Source organism: Callorhinus ursinus, unplaced genomic scaffold (assembly GCF_003265705.2).
Source record: "Callorhinus ursinus isolate GAN/ISIS: 27379988/994484 unplaced genomic scaffold, GSC_fseal_2.0 scaffold2, whole genome shotgun sequence".
Classification (NCBI taxonomy): Eukaryota; Metazoa; Chordata; class Mammalia; order Carnivora; family Otariidae; genus Callorhinus; species Callorhinus ursinus.
This window is the reverse complement of record NW_027397064.1, coordinates 74,458,180-74,476,009: the sequence shown is the minus strand read 5'-3', so window position 1 is coordinate 74,476,009 and position 17,830 is coordinate 74,458,180.

Sequence of the window (17,830 nt, the reverse complement as noted above, 5' to 3'; positions counted from 1 at the left end):
GATACGGGACTCGATCCCAGGACTCTGGGATCATGACCTGAGCCGAAGGCAGACGCTTAACCATCTGAGCCACCCAGGCACCCTAAAGTATAAGTTTTTAAACAGTAAAATCTGTAGTACAATCTCCTTTGGGGCCCTGCCTTTACTTAGCATGGTAATGAAACTAACTTTTTATGGTTTTCAATGCTCTCGTTTTCATCACTCTTCTAGAATCTTTTATTATCAGCTATTTTATAGATTCTCCATCCTCATTCTGACTTGGAGTTGTCCAAACACATATCAAATACATGCCTAATATTTACATGGAATTACTGTTAGCTGGAACTATCTAATGTACCTTGAAACATTGGTAATTGATAAATTTTTATGTATCATTCTTTCAAAGGAACTTGCATTTTAAAGACAAAGATTATTAACAGTGCATATCCTCTGTTATGGTAGAATTTCAAGTATGATTTATATATTGAAAGGATATATGTGTTTTAGAGGAAGTTCATATTTTCTCTGAAATGGGGTCATATAAGAATGTCCTCATCTGGTTAGGGGTAATAATATTTGTATCTGTCAGGACAGGGTAGGATCTGCTACCGTAACAAAATACGAACCTGTCAGTGACTTAATACAGCAAAACATATCAAATCAGTTTCCTTGATCGTTATGGCAGGGACGAGTGGGCTGGAGATTGAGCAAAGACAATTCGTTGTGTTCATGCAGAGAACTGACACATTTTTCTCCCACTCATATTTCATTGGCCAACACAGCCATGTGGCAGGCCTGAGTTAAGAGGTATGGGAGCACAATTCTCCCTCTAGAACCAAGAATAGACAGGTGCCTGGCTGGCTCTGTCAAAAGAGCATGTGACTCTTAATCGTAGGGTCATGACTGCAAGCCCCAAATTGGGGGTAGAGCATACTTAAAAAAAGGGTGGAGAAGAGAACAGGACATTGGAAATAGTGGAAATGTCTATTAAAATGGTCTTTTCTCTAACCTACTGAACTCCATTTCCAAGTATTTGATGACTGATAAAAGATGAAACTTAGTACAAAAATAATCCATTGAAAGACTTTTTAGTCCTATTTTCTTTTCTAAATAATTCCAGCTCTTCTCAATCTCTGATATAAACTCCATTTCTAAACTTTTAATTAATTTTTAAACCTTTTTCCTAACTCTTCTTTGAAAGCCAGAAGTTAATCCATATAGCAAAGTGAGAACATAGGAAATGGTAGCAATAGGAAAGCAAGTATTTGAGGCAGATCTAGCCTCAAATCCCAGCTCTGAAATTGGCTAGATATGTGCTCTTGGACCCATTACTTAACCTCTCTAAACTGGGCTTCCTCAGATGAAATTTGGGGTGACCTACTGTTAGGATTTTACAAAGGCCCAACAATGTTTGTGAGTTCTTAATCTGGTGCCTAGTAGATAGTAAGTACACAATAAATGAATTGACTTCCGAAATGGGCATATATATAGGGTGATGAAATTTTTTTCTCCTGTTTTCTCTGTAAAGAATTTTATGAATAGAGATGAAGAATGCAAGTTCATTTGTGCTGTTTATTGAAAGCTTTACTTCTGAGCCTGTGAAAAAATGCTGTTTAGTAGTTAAAGTGTAAGAAGTGTGTTGTCTTTCATTGAAAACGGAGCCAGTGGCACTGATGCAATTTTTAAGTTATTTAAAAATTCAATATTTTGGTTAAGAGACACTGCATCTGATTCTTTGGTGTCTGTTTTTAAAATGCACTGTTGTGGTTTATTTCGTAAGTGCGCATACCACATTATGAATACTTAGATTTAAAGATTTTGGTAAAATTGGTGTACAATGCAATTCAAATAAAGTATATTTTAACTTCAATTACTGTAATATATGAAAAGATTTTTAAAATAGTAAATTCAATATTTCAATATGTTGTTATGAGCAGGGATGTCAGTGTTAGTCCCAAATGCTTTGCTGTATTCCATTTTTATTTATATTATAAAAATAATCTGGAAGGCAAAGCTGGTCTGTACATTTCCAGACTCACAATAAGAAGAAATGGTGTAATTTCTCATGAGTGATAGTTTTACTGGAGACTGCGGTTTTCATAAAACATCTGGATTACAATAGCTAAGTTGGTTCTAGTTTTCCTTAGATGTAAAAGTAATATTCATACATAGCACAGCAAGAAGATTTTCAACTTTTTTTTCTTTTTTTAGCTCCTGTAGTCTCTGAATAAATCAAGAACTGTTTACGTTTTGTTCACTGTCAGCTTCATTTCCATCTAGTTTAACATGTGTGGTGAATGTAATATGTTCATTTTTCAATAAAATTCTCTATTCTTCTGACACCATGCATGATTCAGCAAGACACCATCAGAGTCAATGATAGCTTTGGTGAACTGCCCTCCTATCTGTCTGACTACCAGAAAATAGTCTTACAAAGTAGCCTGCCTTTTTTCTCTTCCATGCCAATGATCCATTTTATGATGGTTCCATATAAAACATATCTTAAATCATGCCATCCTTCGTAATATAATCTTCTTTTGGACAGACTTTTAAGATTTATACATTTGAAGCTATCTTTCTGCACATTTGACCTTAATCTAATTCCTCTTACACCTCACTGTAACCTACTTCTTGAACCATAAAAGTCATTTAAACCATCAAGGTGAGCTACTGATCTCTCAGTGCTGTTCACTATAATCACAATGGGCAGTCCTTGCCTGTGCTTAACCTCTTATTGCTACAAGTCTTACCCACCTTCCAACTCTTGGTTTTGTGTTCCCAATTTCAATCATATTTCTGGTCCTCAGGATTAAGTGTAAATCTTTGCTTTTACTAACAGACTCTTATATAAAAGAATCTTTTGCTCTCCCTTCATACAATTTTTTGATGCTTGCAGAGTCAAGCCCTAACACCAACAATTAGGTAATACCTTACAGATAGCAATAAGAACAAGACTTCAGGGCAGGAGTAGGGGACACACAATAAATGCCCTTTTGGGAGACTTTTAAAAATTATATGTTCAAAATGACAGCCTACTTTCCACTCAAATTTGAGAGCAGCAAAATCTTACCTACTCACTCATGGTAGTAGTTTGAATCTCTGTCATGTGCCAAGCACTGGCTTATGCGAGGGATATAGCGATGGCTCAGAGACACTTTACTCCTGCCTCCTCAGAGCGTACAGTTTAATAGGAAAGATGGATAACTACACATGAGATTATACTACAGTGGGATAAAACCTATGATAATTTGTTAGTGAACATATGGAATGGTCAGATGGATATTTTTAAAGGACAATCATTTAAACTGGGATCTGAGAGACAAACGGGTGTTAGCTCAGTGAAATGACAGTGGTGTGGACATTCCTGGCAGGGCAAACATCGTGTGCAAAGGGACTGAGGAATTTTGTTCATTTGCTTCAGCAAAGTGAAGTCTTGTTGCATAAAACATTAGAATCATCACATAGCCTTAATTTTACATTTTGCCACTTGAGAGTGCAGCATACTAGATGGAAAACAATCATGGTGTCAGAAACAATAAAGTTGTCACATTAGCTTTGTCAGGTTCCGGAGTGTGGCATGACTTTCTAGTGCCTCATTTTCCTCCTCCTCACCCTGCCATCTCGTATGGTTACAAGAAAATGCATGTACAGACTTTGTGATGTCATAAAATTAGAATGAACACATCTGTAGAGAATTAGTTTTCTTTCTAGTCGCGATGTACTGCATGCGCTGGAGGATGAAGCTTTGGTGTGCATGCCAGGTGAGAATAGGTAGGCATTTACTCACGAGAGCAAGATCCTCCCCCAAATTGAACTTTGAGAAATCCTCTCTGTGGCTAGAAAAAGTTTGCCATTTGAAAGGGAGGTTTTAGTTTAGCCAACACAGGAAGCCGAATATTCTCAGTTTTCACATATCTCAGAAAGAATACCAAAGATGGAGCAAATTTGTTTTTCTAGAAGAACTGCCTTCAAATGAAATAAAAAACAACATAATGATCTGAATGTAAGATGATACCAGATGTGACATTTTCTGTTGTCCTAGAATTACTTAGTAGTAATCAAGGATGAGACAAAGAGTGACAGTTACAGAGAATTACAAACAATTGGGGATAGAAATAACTTTTAATGAATACGGCAAAAGTAACAGCATGTCACTTCCAAGATTAGGTTACAAAAAGACTCTGACTTCTGTTTTGCTTACTTTCTCTGGACCCTTACCTTGCTAATTCTGAAGGAAGCTAGCTGCTGTGTTGTGAGGTACCCTGTGGACAGGCTGACCGCACAGGGAATGGACATCTATGGTGAGCAGCTAGTAAGAACCTGAGGCCTGCTAGTATGGGCTGAACTGTGTTCCCATCCCCCAGATTCATATGTTGAAGTGCCCAGTATCTCAGAATGTGATTGTATTTAGAGATAGGGACTTTTCAGCGTTAAGTTAAAATGAGGTCAATAGAGCCCAAATATGAATCCAGTGTGAATAGAATCCTTATAAGGAAAAAATATGGACACAGACCTCAGGTACAGAGGGGAGACAAGGTGAAGACACAGGTAGAAGGCAGCCATCTATAAGCCAAGAATAGAGGCCTGGAACAGATTCTGCTGCACAGCTCCCAGAAGGAAACAACCCTGCCAACACCTTCATCTCAGACTTCTAGCCTCCAGAACTGTGAGAAAATAAAGTCTGTTGTTTAAGCCACCCAGTCTGTGGTGCTCTCTGTTAGGGCACCCCTAGCAAACTAACACACCTGCCGACAACCATGTGAGTTAGCTTAGGAAATCTTTTGAGGTCTGTCAACAGCCAGGTCAATTAGTTTGGAAGAAGATCCTCCCCCAAATTGAACTTTGAGAAATGCTTACAGAAGCACTCGAAATAGGCAAGTCAGGAAGGGGAATTTGTTGTGTGGTGAGAAATGTTGAATATGTTGGGTTTAATGTGAAGGTGGAAGTAATTCATCCAAAGGGATCCTGGATATTTGAGCCTGAAGTTTAAGAGTGAGTCTACTTCACACTGATATAAAACTGTATCATGAGACTACATTATGTTTCTGAAGTAGAAAACACATGGTGAAAAAAATCAACATGACGAGAATAAAACTTTGGAAAATAAGATTGGAGTGGGAAGGAGAATCCAGAAGGAAAGCCAAGGAATGAAATATCTAGAAGTTGGCCAACTACAAATGTTTCTTAAAGTTGAGAGGAGATGGCCTAATCTTGAAGTTAATAAAATAAAGAACCTCCTGAGAGTAGATTTCGGTTTTCTAGATGAGAATATATGCTACAAAAATCTTTTACACACCTTGTTTTCCTCACTTCCCTTATCAGTCATCTTCATAGGCTCCTTATTGCATGGAGCCTCCATTTTAATTGCAGTCTGGTTTCCACTTCTCCTATCAGTTAGTTGGCAAGGCCCAGCCTTATATCTACCGAGTGAATAACATCTTCTCAGGGCAATCCTTCTGCTCTGGTTCATCATGTCTCCTTATTACCCCTTCTCTATGCAGTTTAACTACCGTACCTCATAAACTTGATATAGGCTAAATTTGAGTGTGTGCCATTTGTATTATTTTCTCTACATTTCTGTGTTTGAAATATTTCATTATTCATGAACTAAATTGATGAAAGAACATTTGGAAGCCATGGAAAATTATTTTTTATAAAATAGAAATTGTTTGTAATTCTACTGCCTGTTGGTAATCACTGTAAATTTTGGTCCATATCTTTCCTGGCTTTTTCTATGAATGTCTATATGTACTTACTTGAGTATTTTAATTATGTTGCAATGACATTTGATAGTATACTGTAATCTATTTTTATCACTTTAAATTCATGCAGAAAAGCTTTACAACAGCTTTAAATATTTTTCTGTGCAGGATTTTTGAAGGCTACATACTAAAGCTTTTTATACTCTAGTTTATGTAATCAGTCTGTTACTCTTGGTCATGAAAGATTTTCTTGTCATGTAGAAAGGCTTATTTGTATAATGCTCTGTCTTTGAGAGGAATTTCTTCAAGAAGATAAGCACGTTCTTATGGCATTTGATTTATATTGTCAAATAGTTCTTCAGCAAAGCTGTATAATCAATTTAAGAAGAATTGGCATTTTTACAATACATATGCTATTCCTAGTAGAAACACAGTTGATCTCTCCATTTATTAGTTTGGCTTTGGTGATCTGAGGTAATATTTTATAGATTTTTAAAAGATAGTTTCTATACATTATTCAAAAAAATCTATACATTTTTAACATTGTTCTTTGAGATAAAATTGTTCTAGTACTTTCTCTCTGCAGTCCAGACCCACAACATCTTTCAGGAACTGAGCATAATATTCAGCAATCTAAAACTTAGCTTTTTAACCCTTTACTTGTATAGTAGAATGTTTCTCAATGATACTTCTTCAAATGACATGGCCAAATTTGCTACTTCCTACTGCTCTGCCTGTTTTCTCACTTCTGTAATCAAAATTTTAAAACTGAAACCTATTATTATTATTTTTAAAATTTTTTTTTAGAAAATATTCTTCCAAAGTTGGGTAATTGTGGTGTTAATTTTCTTGGTTCTTTCCACACAAGAAAACAGCCTTCCCATCTTACCTGTTATGTACCAAAGGAAAATTCAAATCTTTGGATTTAAGGACTAATAATCTAACCTGGCAGGGAAAATGAATGTCTGAGAGCATTTCTTTATATTTTATCCCAACAATATTTCATGCATCTGTGTAATACCTAAAATGCAAACAAAATAGAAACATATGTTAAACAGGTGAGTGAAGACTCTAGAAATTTGGCAGTCACAGGGATTTAATTTCTGACAGTATATGTGCATATTTTCTTATAAGGAAGTCAATTCTATTAATGTTATATATATTGTGATACCTCCTAGTAGATTACTTTGAATTTTTCAGAAGGTAGAAGGATTGTCCTTTTTACTATGAAGTGTCTGTTTTGTAGTCAGTATAAAAAGATTGGGTTCCATTTCTGTCTGGAAGCCAAGAAACGAAGATAGACAGCTCTAATCCTGAAATTGAAAATTATTTGTCAAAAGGCCTTATTTCTCTTTCTTAAGTTCTAGGCTAATCAACTTTTAGAGTAAATATCACCTAAAATTAAAAAAACAGGCAAAAATTTTTATTTAAAAAAATCTTAACATTAAAACATTAGGTAGGGGCACCTGGGTGGCTCAGTCATTGGGCGTCTGCCTTCAGCTCGGGTCATGATCCCAGGGTCCTGGGATCGAGCCCTGCATTGGGCTCTCTGCTCAGCGGGAAGCCTGCTTCTCCTTCTGCCACTCCCCCTGCTTGTGTTCCCTCTCTCGCTATGTCTCTCTCCATCAAATAAATAAAATCTTAAAAAAAATTAGGTAATAATTAGCTTCTTACCTTTTTTGTTGTTGGTGTTAATTTAGGGCATTTCACTGGTGGTTTCCATAAATGTCTCTCCCTTCTAAATCTTTTCTATAATTGGTTTATCATCAGTTATTCAGAAAGATCTCTAGCACCATAAACAGTAATTTAATAAATTTAATATAGTAACCTGAAGCCAAATACAACTGTGTTTAAAGTTTTGAAAATCAATGAGTGGTAGCTGTTTCTGAGACTATGCTCTGTTAAGTATAGTAGGATAACTTTTTATTAAAGCTATAGTTCAGAGATTTTTTGAAGTAGAAATAAGACAAATTTAAGCAATGATAAACATAGTGAAAAGATTTTTTTCTTCCTATTTCTGGTAAGAAAATACCTCGCTATAGATAAAATAATGATCCAGCACAGTTTGTTCTATGGGTTCCTTACCACAGTTTCAAAACATAGCCAACACTTATATTAAAAATAAAAAGAGAAGGCTACACAGAACTAGCAAGTTTGACTTTTATCTGAGGGTGCTGGTGAGTAGCCTAAATTTGTTTATTTGGACCTTTCCTTGCTGTATTTGTTTTCATTTCTCTTTAAGAGAGTTGCACTAGCAGTATCTTGCTATTGATGGACAATCCATTTATAATATTATAATTTATAGACAAAATAATGTTCCTGCATTATTTAAACTGTTCAGTTTGGTTGGAAAATTGGCTGAAAATGGAATCAATTTGGGAAAATTATAGCACATTAGCCAATTTTGTTGTTATGTGTTATGTTCCTTGACTAAGGTAGTGGAAAATGAGCTCTCTGTTTACTGACATCAAAGCTGAAAGGATTATTCTCAGTGGAGGAAACAGTAAGCTGAATTACCTGACCTTGGACCTGATACACACCTGCCAATGATCACAATAACTACCTGATGACCTACTGGACCTAAAACAAGTGACATATTCAGGAAAACAAATTTAGCTAGACACCTTTTTGTCCTATTTCTTCTAGTTTCTGGCAAAAATCATCTCGTAAAAATAACCCGTGAAAGTTTGCTTTATGACTTCTACATAAAATATGCATAATTTCCTCTTGGATTCCATCCAATTTCAGGTTGTAATTGATTCCTCAAAAGAGCTTGTCATGGATATTCACTTTTGGAAAAGATTATTTCATATATTATCATCAGGTCTGTTTGTTTTTTCCAGTTGATAAAAGGTTACTATCAATGTCCTAAGCTTCTTAAATTTACCTACTATATCAAGGACAAGAGAACTATGCCCACAGGCAGTCAATTTACAATTATTTACTTAAAACAAACCACACATGGACATTTTATGCTCAGAATAGCCATGTAGGTTGGAGTGCTCTCTTACAAGCACATATTCTTTCCTCTGTTTATGTCCTTGGCTGGCATGCATTGGCAGATCAATTCTACCAGAGCACGAGGAAGAAGAGAGGCCATCCTTGTTTCTCGTAGTGTTCTTATTCTAGATCAAAGAGTAAAGTAATCAGTTCAATTCCTTTCCTGCACATTTGCAGCTTTAGCAATGAAGGCATTTCTGTGCAGATGGGGACTTCATATACATGAAATATTTAATGCAGAAAGGGGCTCATTACAATGCATAGCATCAGTATTGTCCACTTGACTCATTGCCCATGGACAGGCTTCTGGGATGCTACAGACTGGGAGGATGGGGGAAAATTATTTTGTAACAGAGGAGAGGAGAGAGGGTAGAATGGAGAACATTTGCTCCCTAATACAATGTGTTACACGCACACACACACGAAGCAAAAGTTTACCCGTGCTGTGATCCTGCAGGATGGATTATTTAAGAAATCATATTATATCTGTCATAACTCAACAAACTCTGATGTTTATATTCCACAATCAGGTGACACTGAAATTGCTCATGTTGGAGTAACTAATATGAAGCTCTAGCTTATTAACTGCCAGGGCAAATGATTGCTTATAAAAATAATCAGTTAACAAAACTTATGTCACGAATTTACATTGAAATTTAAAGGCAATGTTCTGCAGAGTATAAAATGGTTAAAATTCAATGCATGTTTCCAAATAAGCATCAAAGATATTGATATAAAATACATTTTTTTGGTCAGAATTTTCTGTTTCTAATGTAATGAGGTACATTCATACAGTCATAGATGTCTACAATCATAGACGTTTGTGTAGTATCTCATCAAGGTGAAAGTGGCCTTGTCAATATTTTCTTTGGTGCCATAATTACAAAACAAACAAGTAATGGCAGGCCTTCCTCTCCTGCCTAGACTTAGTCAGCCCTTCCATTCTGAACAAAAACTATATATTACAATTTCAGCAAATAAATGTAAATCTTTAAAGGGAGAAAAGTTCTCTTCCTTTACATATTTGATGCAATGAATTGAAGGGTGTATTTCTAACATTTCATTTTAGTCACAATTTTTGAGGAATGGAAAGTAATATTTCAGGCTTTAATTTTGTATGATCTGTATTATCAAAGGAAGAGTTAATAAATGCATCTGATGAGCATTAACATGAAAGCTAGCACTTGAAACACAATTAATGCTTACCTCGTCAGCAGACACAGAAGAGAGGTGAATAACAGCCTAATGGCAAGTCTGTTAGATGTGCCATGGACCGAAGACTTTTTATTTTTTTTTTTAACAGTAAAAGCATCTAGCACCCAGCTTCAATCTGAGAGAGAGAAATGCCTAGAAGCATTGCCATTAGGCTATAAATCACTATTGGGAAGAGGTAAGCTATGTTTCCGTAAGTAGTTAGAAAAAACGACTTGGTGATGTTCCTGGTCTTTTGAAAATGTTAGGTTGTCATCTGACCAAGGGTCCTTTTTGAGCGACTCTCTGGACTGACAAAGTAACATCCACTTTATGCAGGTTACAGAAGATCAACCATCCTAAAAATTAATCACATTGGCTCAACACGTTTAATCTCACGGGATGCCTCTAGGACATTTCCTATGACTCTGCTTCCTATTTCACCTCCAGTCAGCATGGGCAGAGATCAGAGGCTCAAAGTATTTCCCTGAAGAGCCCATCAGCTGCATTCTTTTTGGTCACTGCAAGTGCCTTATAAAAGAATTGAAAACCTTCCCTTGTGAACAGAGGCTAGTACTACTGTAGGATTCAGTTATACCTTCAGACAAGCATCTTTGAAATGAAGTAAAGATAAAATTACAATAAAGACAAGCAGTATATAATTGATTGTCTAACCTAGTTTAGTAATAAGATGGGAACAAAAAGTAACAAATGCTATTTGTAAACAGAAGCTATCTCTCTTTTTTCTCACCATGGGAGTGGCATGTACCACATAGGGACTGTTCTGTGACCTATGTTGTACATAATGTGAAGGAAAAATAAGCATGTTTTTGTTAGGCATTAAAAATTTAGGTTGTTTGTTACTGTCGCATCATCTTGCCTAGGCTGACCATTAAGGTGGTTTGCTACTCTTTCACTGTCAACTGATTTCTCTTCCACTTAGTGCTCCCTCTCTCTCCCTCTCCTCACCATATATGTGGTTTTTCCTTACCCATTGTGTTTGTGTAAAATCAGTTGCCTCATGTCTTCTGTAGTGACTTCAAGTATTTTTTTTTGTCTCCTATGTCTTCTTTTCTGCTTTTAACACTCACCTACTACCAACCCTCTAAGATTCTCATTAAAATTCTCAAGAGTAGGGATATCTGGATGGCTCAGCTGGCTAAGCAACCCACTGGTGATTTCAGCCCAGGTCATGATCTCATGGGTGGTGGGAGGGGTCCTGCATCATTAGACTCCCTGCTCAGCAGGGAGTCTGCTTGAGAGTCTCTCCCTCTGCTCTTCCCCCCACTCGTGCTTCCCCTCTCTCTCTAAAATAAATAAATCTTTAAAAAAAATTCTCAAGAGCATAAGACATCTTGTTATTCTTGTTGAGCAGAATGTTCATGTACAGGCAGTTAATTGACCACTAGTCAGCCTTTTTATTGATACATAGGAGGACTCTGCTATGGCGTGTCATTTTCTATGTGGATAATATTTTTGTTATCAATTTCCATGATTGAAAAGTGTCACATGCCCCTAAGTTTTCTTAGAAATAATGACTAGTTATTATAATCTCTGTCTTCAAGCTTTCTCTAAACATTAGCATTTATTAATGGAGTAATTGTGCTATTACCATGGAATTTATTCAAGAAATCAGATGTAATCAGATACTATATTAAAATTGAAAAGAAAACTGAGTGTTCCCACTATGCTTTCTCTATATTAGCCAGAAAATACATATTGTAATGAAAATCACATTAATCTCTTATTTTAGGATATTCGGTTTCCTCTACTATTAGTCACCCTAATATTAGTTGCAGATGAATGATGTCATTTGATTCAATGACTGTATTACAAACTTTATAATAGAGAAAAAGAGTTTTATATCATTTCCAGGTACTGCTCACTCTGCTGTGTTTATGAGTCCATCTAATCCTTACGACCACCTTTTAGATTGACAATTCTTAAAACATCAGTGTATATGGATGCCAATTTCATGAACTATCCCTGGGAATAATTCATCCTGAGTTATTTTTATGACTTAGAGGATTCATCCTGCAGAGGAGAAATAGCTTCAATGTTCTTTCATTTCTGTTCAATCAGTTTTCACAAATTCGTATTCCTATGCAGACCTATTTCATTTAGTCACAGCATTACAGAAACCAAAAGCTCAAAATACTTGTAAAACTAGTGAATGGAATCCAGTCAAAATAGAACCTCAGGCTCATGGCTTAGCATCCACCCTCAGAAAAACTGTGAAGTTTATAATGGCAACAGAGGGAGAAAGAATGCATTAGAAATAACAGTGGTGTTGACCTACAATATTTCTAGAGGGAATCCTGATTCTCCTGCTTTCTGGGTATATGACTTCACTCTCCTGAGCTTCAGTGCTCTCAGCCATAACACAAATTAAATTCAGGGTTCATTATAACCAATTGGAGATTCCTATTTTGCTGACATCTCGTTTTCCCCTAATTTAGTGTCTGTAATTTCAGGCTGCCCCTGGAAGCTTAGCATCTTTCCCAGGACCATTGTTACCCTATTAGGTTAAGCAGTGTCTTGTACTTTTCATCTTTTTCCAATCTTACCTTTCCCCATCTTCCAAATCCAGATGGATATTTTCATTGTCTTATTTCAGATCATTAATTTATTTCATTATATTGATGCTGTGGGTGGAATTGTGTCCCTGTAAAATTCATAGGCTGAATCCTAACCCCCAAAGTGGCAGCCTATGGGGACAGATTGAAAGGAGATAATCAAGGTGAAATGAGGTCATAAGGGTGGAGTCGTAATCTGATGGCACTGGTGGTCCCATAAAAGAGGAAGAGAAAGAGATTTCTCTCTCCCCGTGCTTACAAAGAAGAGGTCTTGTGAGCACAGTGAAATGGAGGCAACCTGCAAAGCAAGAGAAGAGGCCTCAGAGTGAAGCCTAACTTACTTGCACCTTGCTCTTGGGCTGCCCAGCCTCCAGAATAATGAGAAATCGGTTTCTGTTTTTCAAGTCACCTGGTCTATAGTACTTGTTATGGCAGCCTGAGCTAATACAATTAACCACTACCCTACTTTCCATCCCCCTAACCCACAACCTGATGGAGTGAACACATCTCTATTTGTCAAGAGCCTCTTTAGACATTCTTAAGCCAATGGAATGGCATTAGTAGTAGGAATGGAATGTCTGGCTTGGAACATGGCAATAGAATAGAAATTAGGCTAATCTGAAGAAAATCAAAGGGGCAGTTACATAGAAGATTCTGCCAACCTAGGGAATGGTGGGAGGTGACAAGACTTACAAGTGAAAATCCAGTATCTGATGGGTCTCCTGTTTTTCTTCCCACTATGTTTTCAAAAACATAGTGACTAGTTAAAAGGAGAGAGAATGTATTTGTTTTTAACATAAGTCTTTAAAACAAATGCTGTAATTATTTTTTTTTCCGAAGAAGTTTTGAGGAAATGATTTGGAAATGATCAGAAGAAAAAATGTAACTGATTCCATGTAAAAGAGTAAAAAAAGTGACCAGAAAGTATAAGGTCAAGTCCTATACATGATATTATAATAAAAAAGAAAGCTAAGGAGCCAAATGATATCAATAGAGAATGAAAGCACACCAGAAAGATATGTTCATATAAAATAAGAAAAACTTTATATTTTATTTCTCCATAAGCTGGAAGACATGAAAAGTGTTACAAAATAAGGGGAATAACTTTAATAAGAATTAGAAAAGCTTAAAACATAAGTGAAAGAAAGGAGAAAATATTTAGGAGAAAATATTAATATTTAGAACTTAAAATTAGACAAAAACATAAGAGCAAATGAACGTATTATAACATATAATATATATGTAATGTAAAATATGTATCAAAGCATAAGAAACATGGTATATAATGTATACAAACATACAAATTGAGATAGAAGATTAAAAGAAAAATAAAAAATCGGGGTGCCTGGGTGGCTCAGTCAGTTAAGCATCTGCATTCAGCTCAGGTCATGATCTCCAGGTCCTGGGATCAAGTCCTGTATGGGGCTCTCTGCTCAGCTGGGAGCCTGCTTCTCCCTCTTTCTGCCCTCCCCCCTGCTCGTGTTCTCTCCCTCTCTCTCTTTGTCTCCCTCTCAAACTAAATAAATAAAATCTTTAAAAGAAAAGAAAAATCAAAAATCAAAAGGAACTGGGAAAAGATAAAAAAGATTAAATTAGGAAATGAGAACTATTAATAGGCAAAGAAAAGCCAACATAGGGATAATGGGAATACATGGAAAAAATGAGAGGAAGAAAAGGATATTTTAATGCACTAAATATCCTTGTATTTAATATTGTAAATAGTAAATTAAGCAAATGACTGATAAAGAAAACTATTTTGTTATCAAATTTTTCCACACTAGTGATTTATACCAAAATAAAATTGAGAAATAAGAACTCAAGAAGTGAAAATGTGACTCACAAATTTTACATCTAGCAAAACTGACTTTTTCACATAAAGTTCACAAACTGTTGTTGAAATGTATAAACTCAGGAAATATTGTTCCTTTTTCTGAGGACTCTATTAGAGGGCAACGGTTCAGACCATCAGGATAACTAGGGAGACATTGACATAAGAACTAGTAATGAGTGTTAAACATAGTTGCTTGTAGAACTAATTCTAAATGGGAATTAAAAAGAGTATAACAAAAAAAAAGGAGAAAGCATAGTATACTCAAACCATGTGGATGTAGCACCACTGCACCAAAAATGGGGAGGAAGTATGGGAAAGATACACATACACAAAAATAGTTTTTGAGAGTTTTCAGTGGATGTGCTAGCATTATTATTGTTATTCTAAAACTTTACTATGTGTAATGTGTGGGAAATGAGTAATCATGGAATTTGCTAATTCTGTAATTGCTGGTGGTTTTTAAAACCAGGATTCTGATTCATTGTGAGGGAGTAATATTACATATTACTATATGTAATACAAATAGTTAATTTTTAAGTCCCTTAGTACTAACTTGAAATGGAAATTTAAGTATGAAATCAAGAGTATTTAGGGACACCTGGGTGGCTCAGTCAGTTAAGTGTCTGCCTTTGGCTCAGGACGTGATCTCAGGGTCCTGGGATGGAGCCCCACATCAGGCTCTCTGCTCAGCGGGGAGTCTGCTTCTCCCTCTCCCTCTGTACTCATTCTCCTTCTCTCAAATAAATAAAATCTTTTAAAAAAGAGTATTTATCCTGATATGTATATATATATATCTGAAATATGTATTTTTATTATATATATAGTATGTATATATATGTATATTGTATTGTGTATGTTTGTGTGTGTATACACATACTCATTCCTAGTTTTTCCACCAAAGTTCAGAAACAATGATCAACTCAGGAACAATTAGAATCTCTAGCACCTAGCAACCAGGTTGTAGTCTTGAAATACCACTTATCATCAAAAGATACTAGGGCTTATTGGAAAAGTATCTGATGAAAGATCTGGGGGACAAGTGTTCAAATCTAGAACACCTTGTTATAAAAATTGGTGATGAAGTTATCAAAGATTACTTGGGTCTTGTCAAAAGGAGCCTATTTGAAAAAGTTCCCATGACCAGAGAGACAGGACAATTTGTACTTTAATTAGGATAATAATTAAAATTGATTTAAATCCATCAATATGCTCTTAAAAACAGATAATTAGGGGGAGAGAAACAAGCATTTATTTTGAACCACAGGTAAATAAATAATAGATGAGAAGTGCCTCTTTATAATAATATTTCAACTAAAAATAAGCAATAAATGATAGAATTGGAATATCACTAATCTGTGATCCCAAGGAATTAATGGATCTAGGCATTGAGTATCAACAACTGCCAACATCGCTCTCTCTCTCTCGCTCTCTCTCTCTCTCTCTCACACACACACACACACACACACACACACACACACGCACACACGGAAACCATGCAATATATGCCTATCTAAGACTATATGCCTATATAATCTCAAAGGGATTGAACATGAGTTATGTTAAACGTCTGGATTTACCTGTCCATTTGGAGAAAATAGTGGAACATATATATTTTTCAAATGAGTATGAAATCAGTAAATTCTAGACTGTGTGAAATGCTGTAGGTCAAATGGCTCAGATTCTTCAACTGTAAATTGTAAAAGCAAAGGAAAGGAGGGGAAACTTGTAGACTAAAGGGACTGAAAATCATAGCAATTTTTTTTTTTTTTTAAGTAGGGCAAAGCCACAATGTTTAGGGATCTACACTTTGGTGATAAAACTATAAAAAAACAAAAATGACTACCATAAAAGCTAAGAGAGTAGATACTTTGCAGAGAGAAACAGGGATGTAATTGGGACTGGGAACGTATAGGGGCTTCTTGGTGGTTGGTAAAATTCTTGACCTGGGTGGTTGTTACAAGAGTATTCATCATCATTATTTAAATATGCACAACCCATGCTGTACCATCACAAAGTAAAATGAATTTCTTCTTTTAGCAACCTCTTCTGTCTTCCCTCACAATTAGCTACTACTTGTAACACACTAGTGTATATCTTTCCAGATATTTTTCTAAACTTTAACATGTATACTAGAGAGATAGATGGATAGACAGACATATCTAGGCATACAGATACACATGTAGTAACTATAAATATAAACTTATTGAAATTTTTATGTATTTGCTTTATAGAAATGCAATCAGGGTATACATATAACCCACCGACTAGTTTTTCTCACTGAAAAATATGTCTGTGATATGTTTTCTATTAACTCCTTTAACTGCATCCTCTTGAGTGGCTATGCAATGCTTTTTAGAGTGGCCTAAAATTATTTAATGGGTTTATTATTGTGTATTTACAAACATTTATAAAAATATGAAAGATATGAAGAATAGTGGTACAATGAAGATTCGTGTTCCCATCACCAAATTTAAAAAAACAGTCAATAACTTTAAAATTATCTATATGTTAAATATTATCTCATTCCTTTTCATGGGTTATTTTACAGATGAACTTGGGTATTGTCAAAGTTTCTTGTTCTGTGCTCATATCTTCAAGATTTTATTATATTTCCTTAAATATATTATACATAATTACTTGAAAGTCTGCGTCTGATAATTCCTATATCCAGTTTTGAGATTTTGAGGTTATGGTGTCTAGTCTAATTTCCATTTGTCATGGCATCTTATCTTCTTGTACAATTTGTGATTTATTTTTCATGAGTTCATAATTTTTGGATCTTTATTTATGGAAATCCAGTTTGAAGCTTGGATTAGAAGTGGGTCTTTTTCCCTAGTGAAAATTTGCATATGCTTTTGATAGATGCCTGGCTGCACTACTAATCTGGAACCATTTTCAAATGAATTCTCAACTTGAGGTTTTTAAAGCTATCCCACAAAGGTGAAATTTCTCATCCCTTGCTCTTCAATGTCTCCTTAAGAGTGCATGGAACAAAGTAAAAAGTCAATACAAATAGCCAAAAGAGCTATATTTAATACTGTGGTAGGCACTTTACAATGTGAGGTACAGGGATATGACTGTTTTTTGTTCTATTTATAATGCGGACAGCTTTCTTGTGTTTTATATGTTATCTCATTTTATCCTCAAACTACTCCAGAAAGTCAATATTAGCAACATTCTATAGTTAAGGAAACTGAGGTTCATAAAATTTGCTTTTTTTCTGCATTATTCTCAATTTGTGCCTGTTTTGCTGCCACATCCCATGACCTTAGGGCCCGAGGGAATTAATTGTCCTCATATTTCTCATTACCACTCACAGCCCATTTCTCCTCTGTTTCTTTTTTTAAAGACAGTCCTTTTGGAGTGCCTGATTTCAGGCTAGATCTGCTAGCTATCCTGTCATCTAAAGTTTTCAAGGTCCTTCTTTTGGTTGTTAAATATCTACTTCATTCCCTTTCTAACTTTATGTCTATTATTATTCCATGTAACTATACCTTCCATTTTATTGATGTGTCCAATACTTAGCCTCTCAAAATCTTATATCTAAGTAA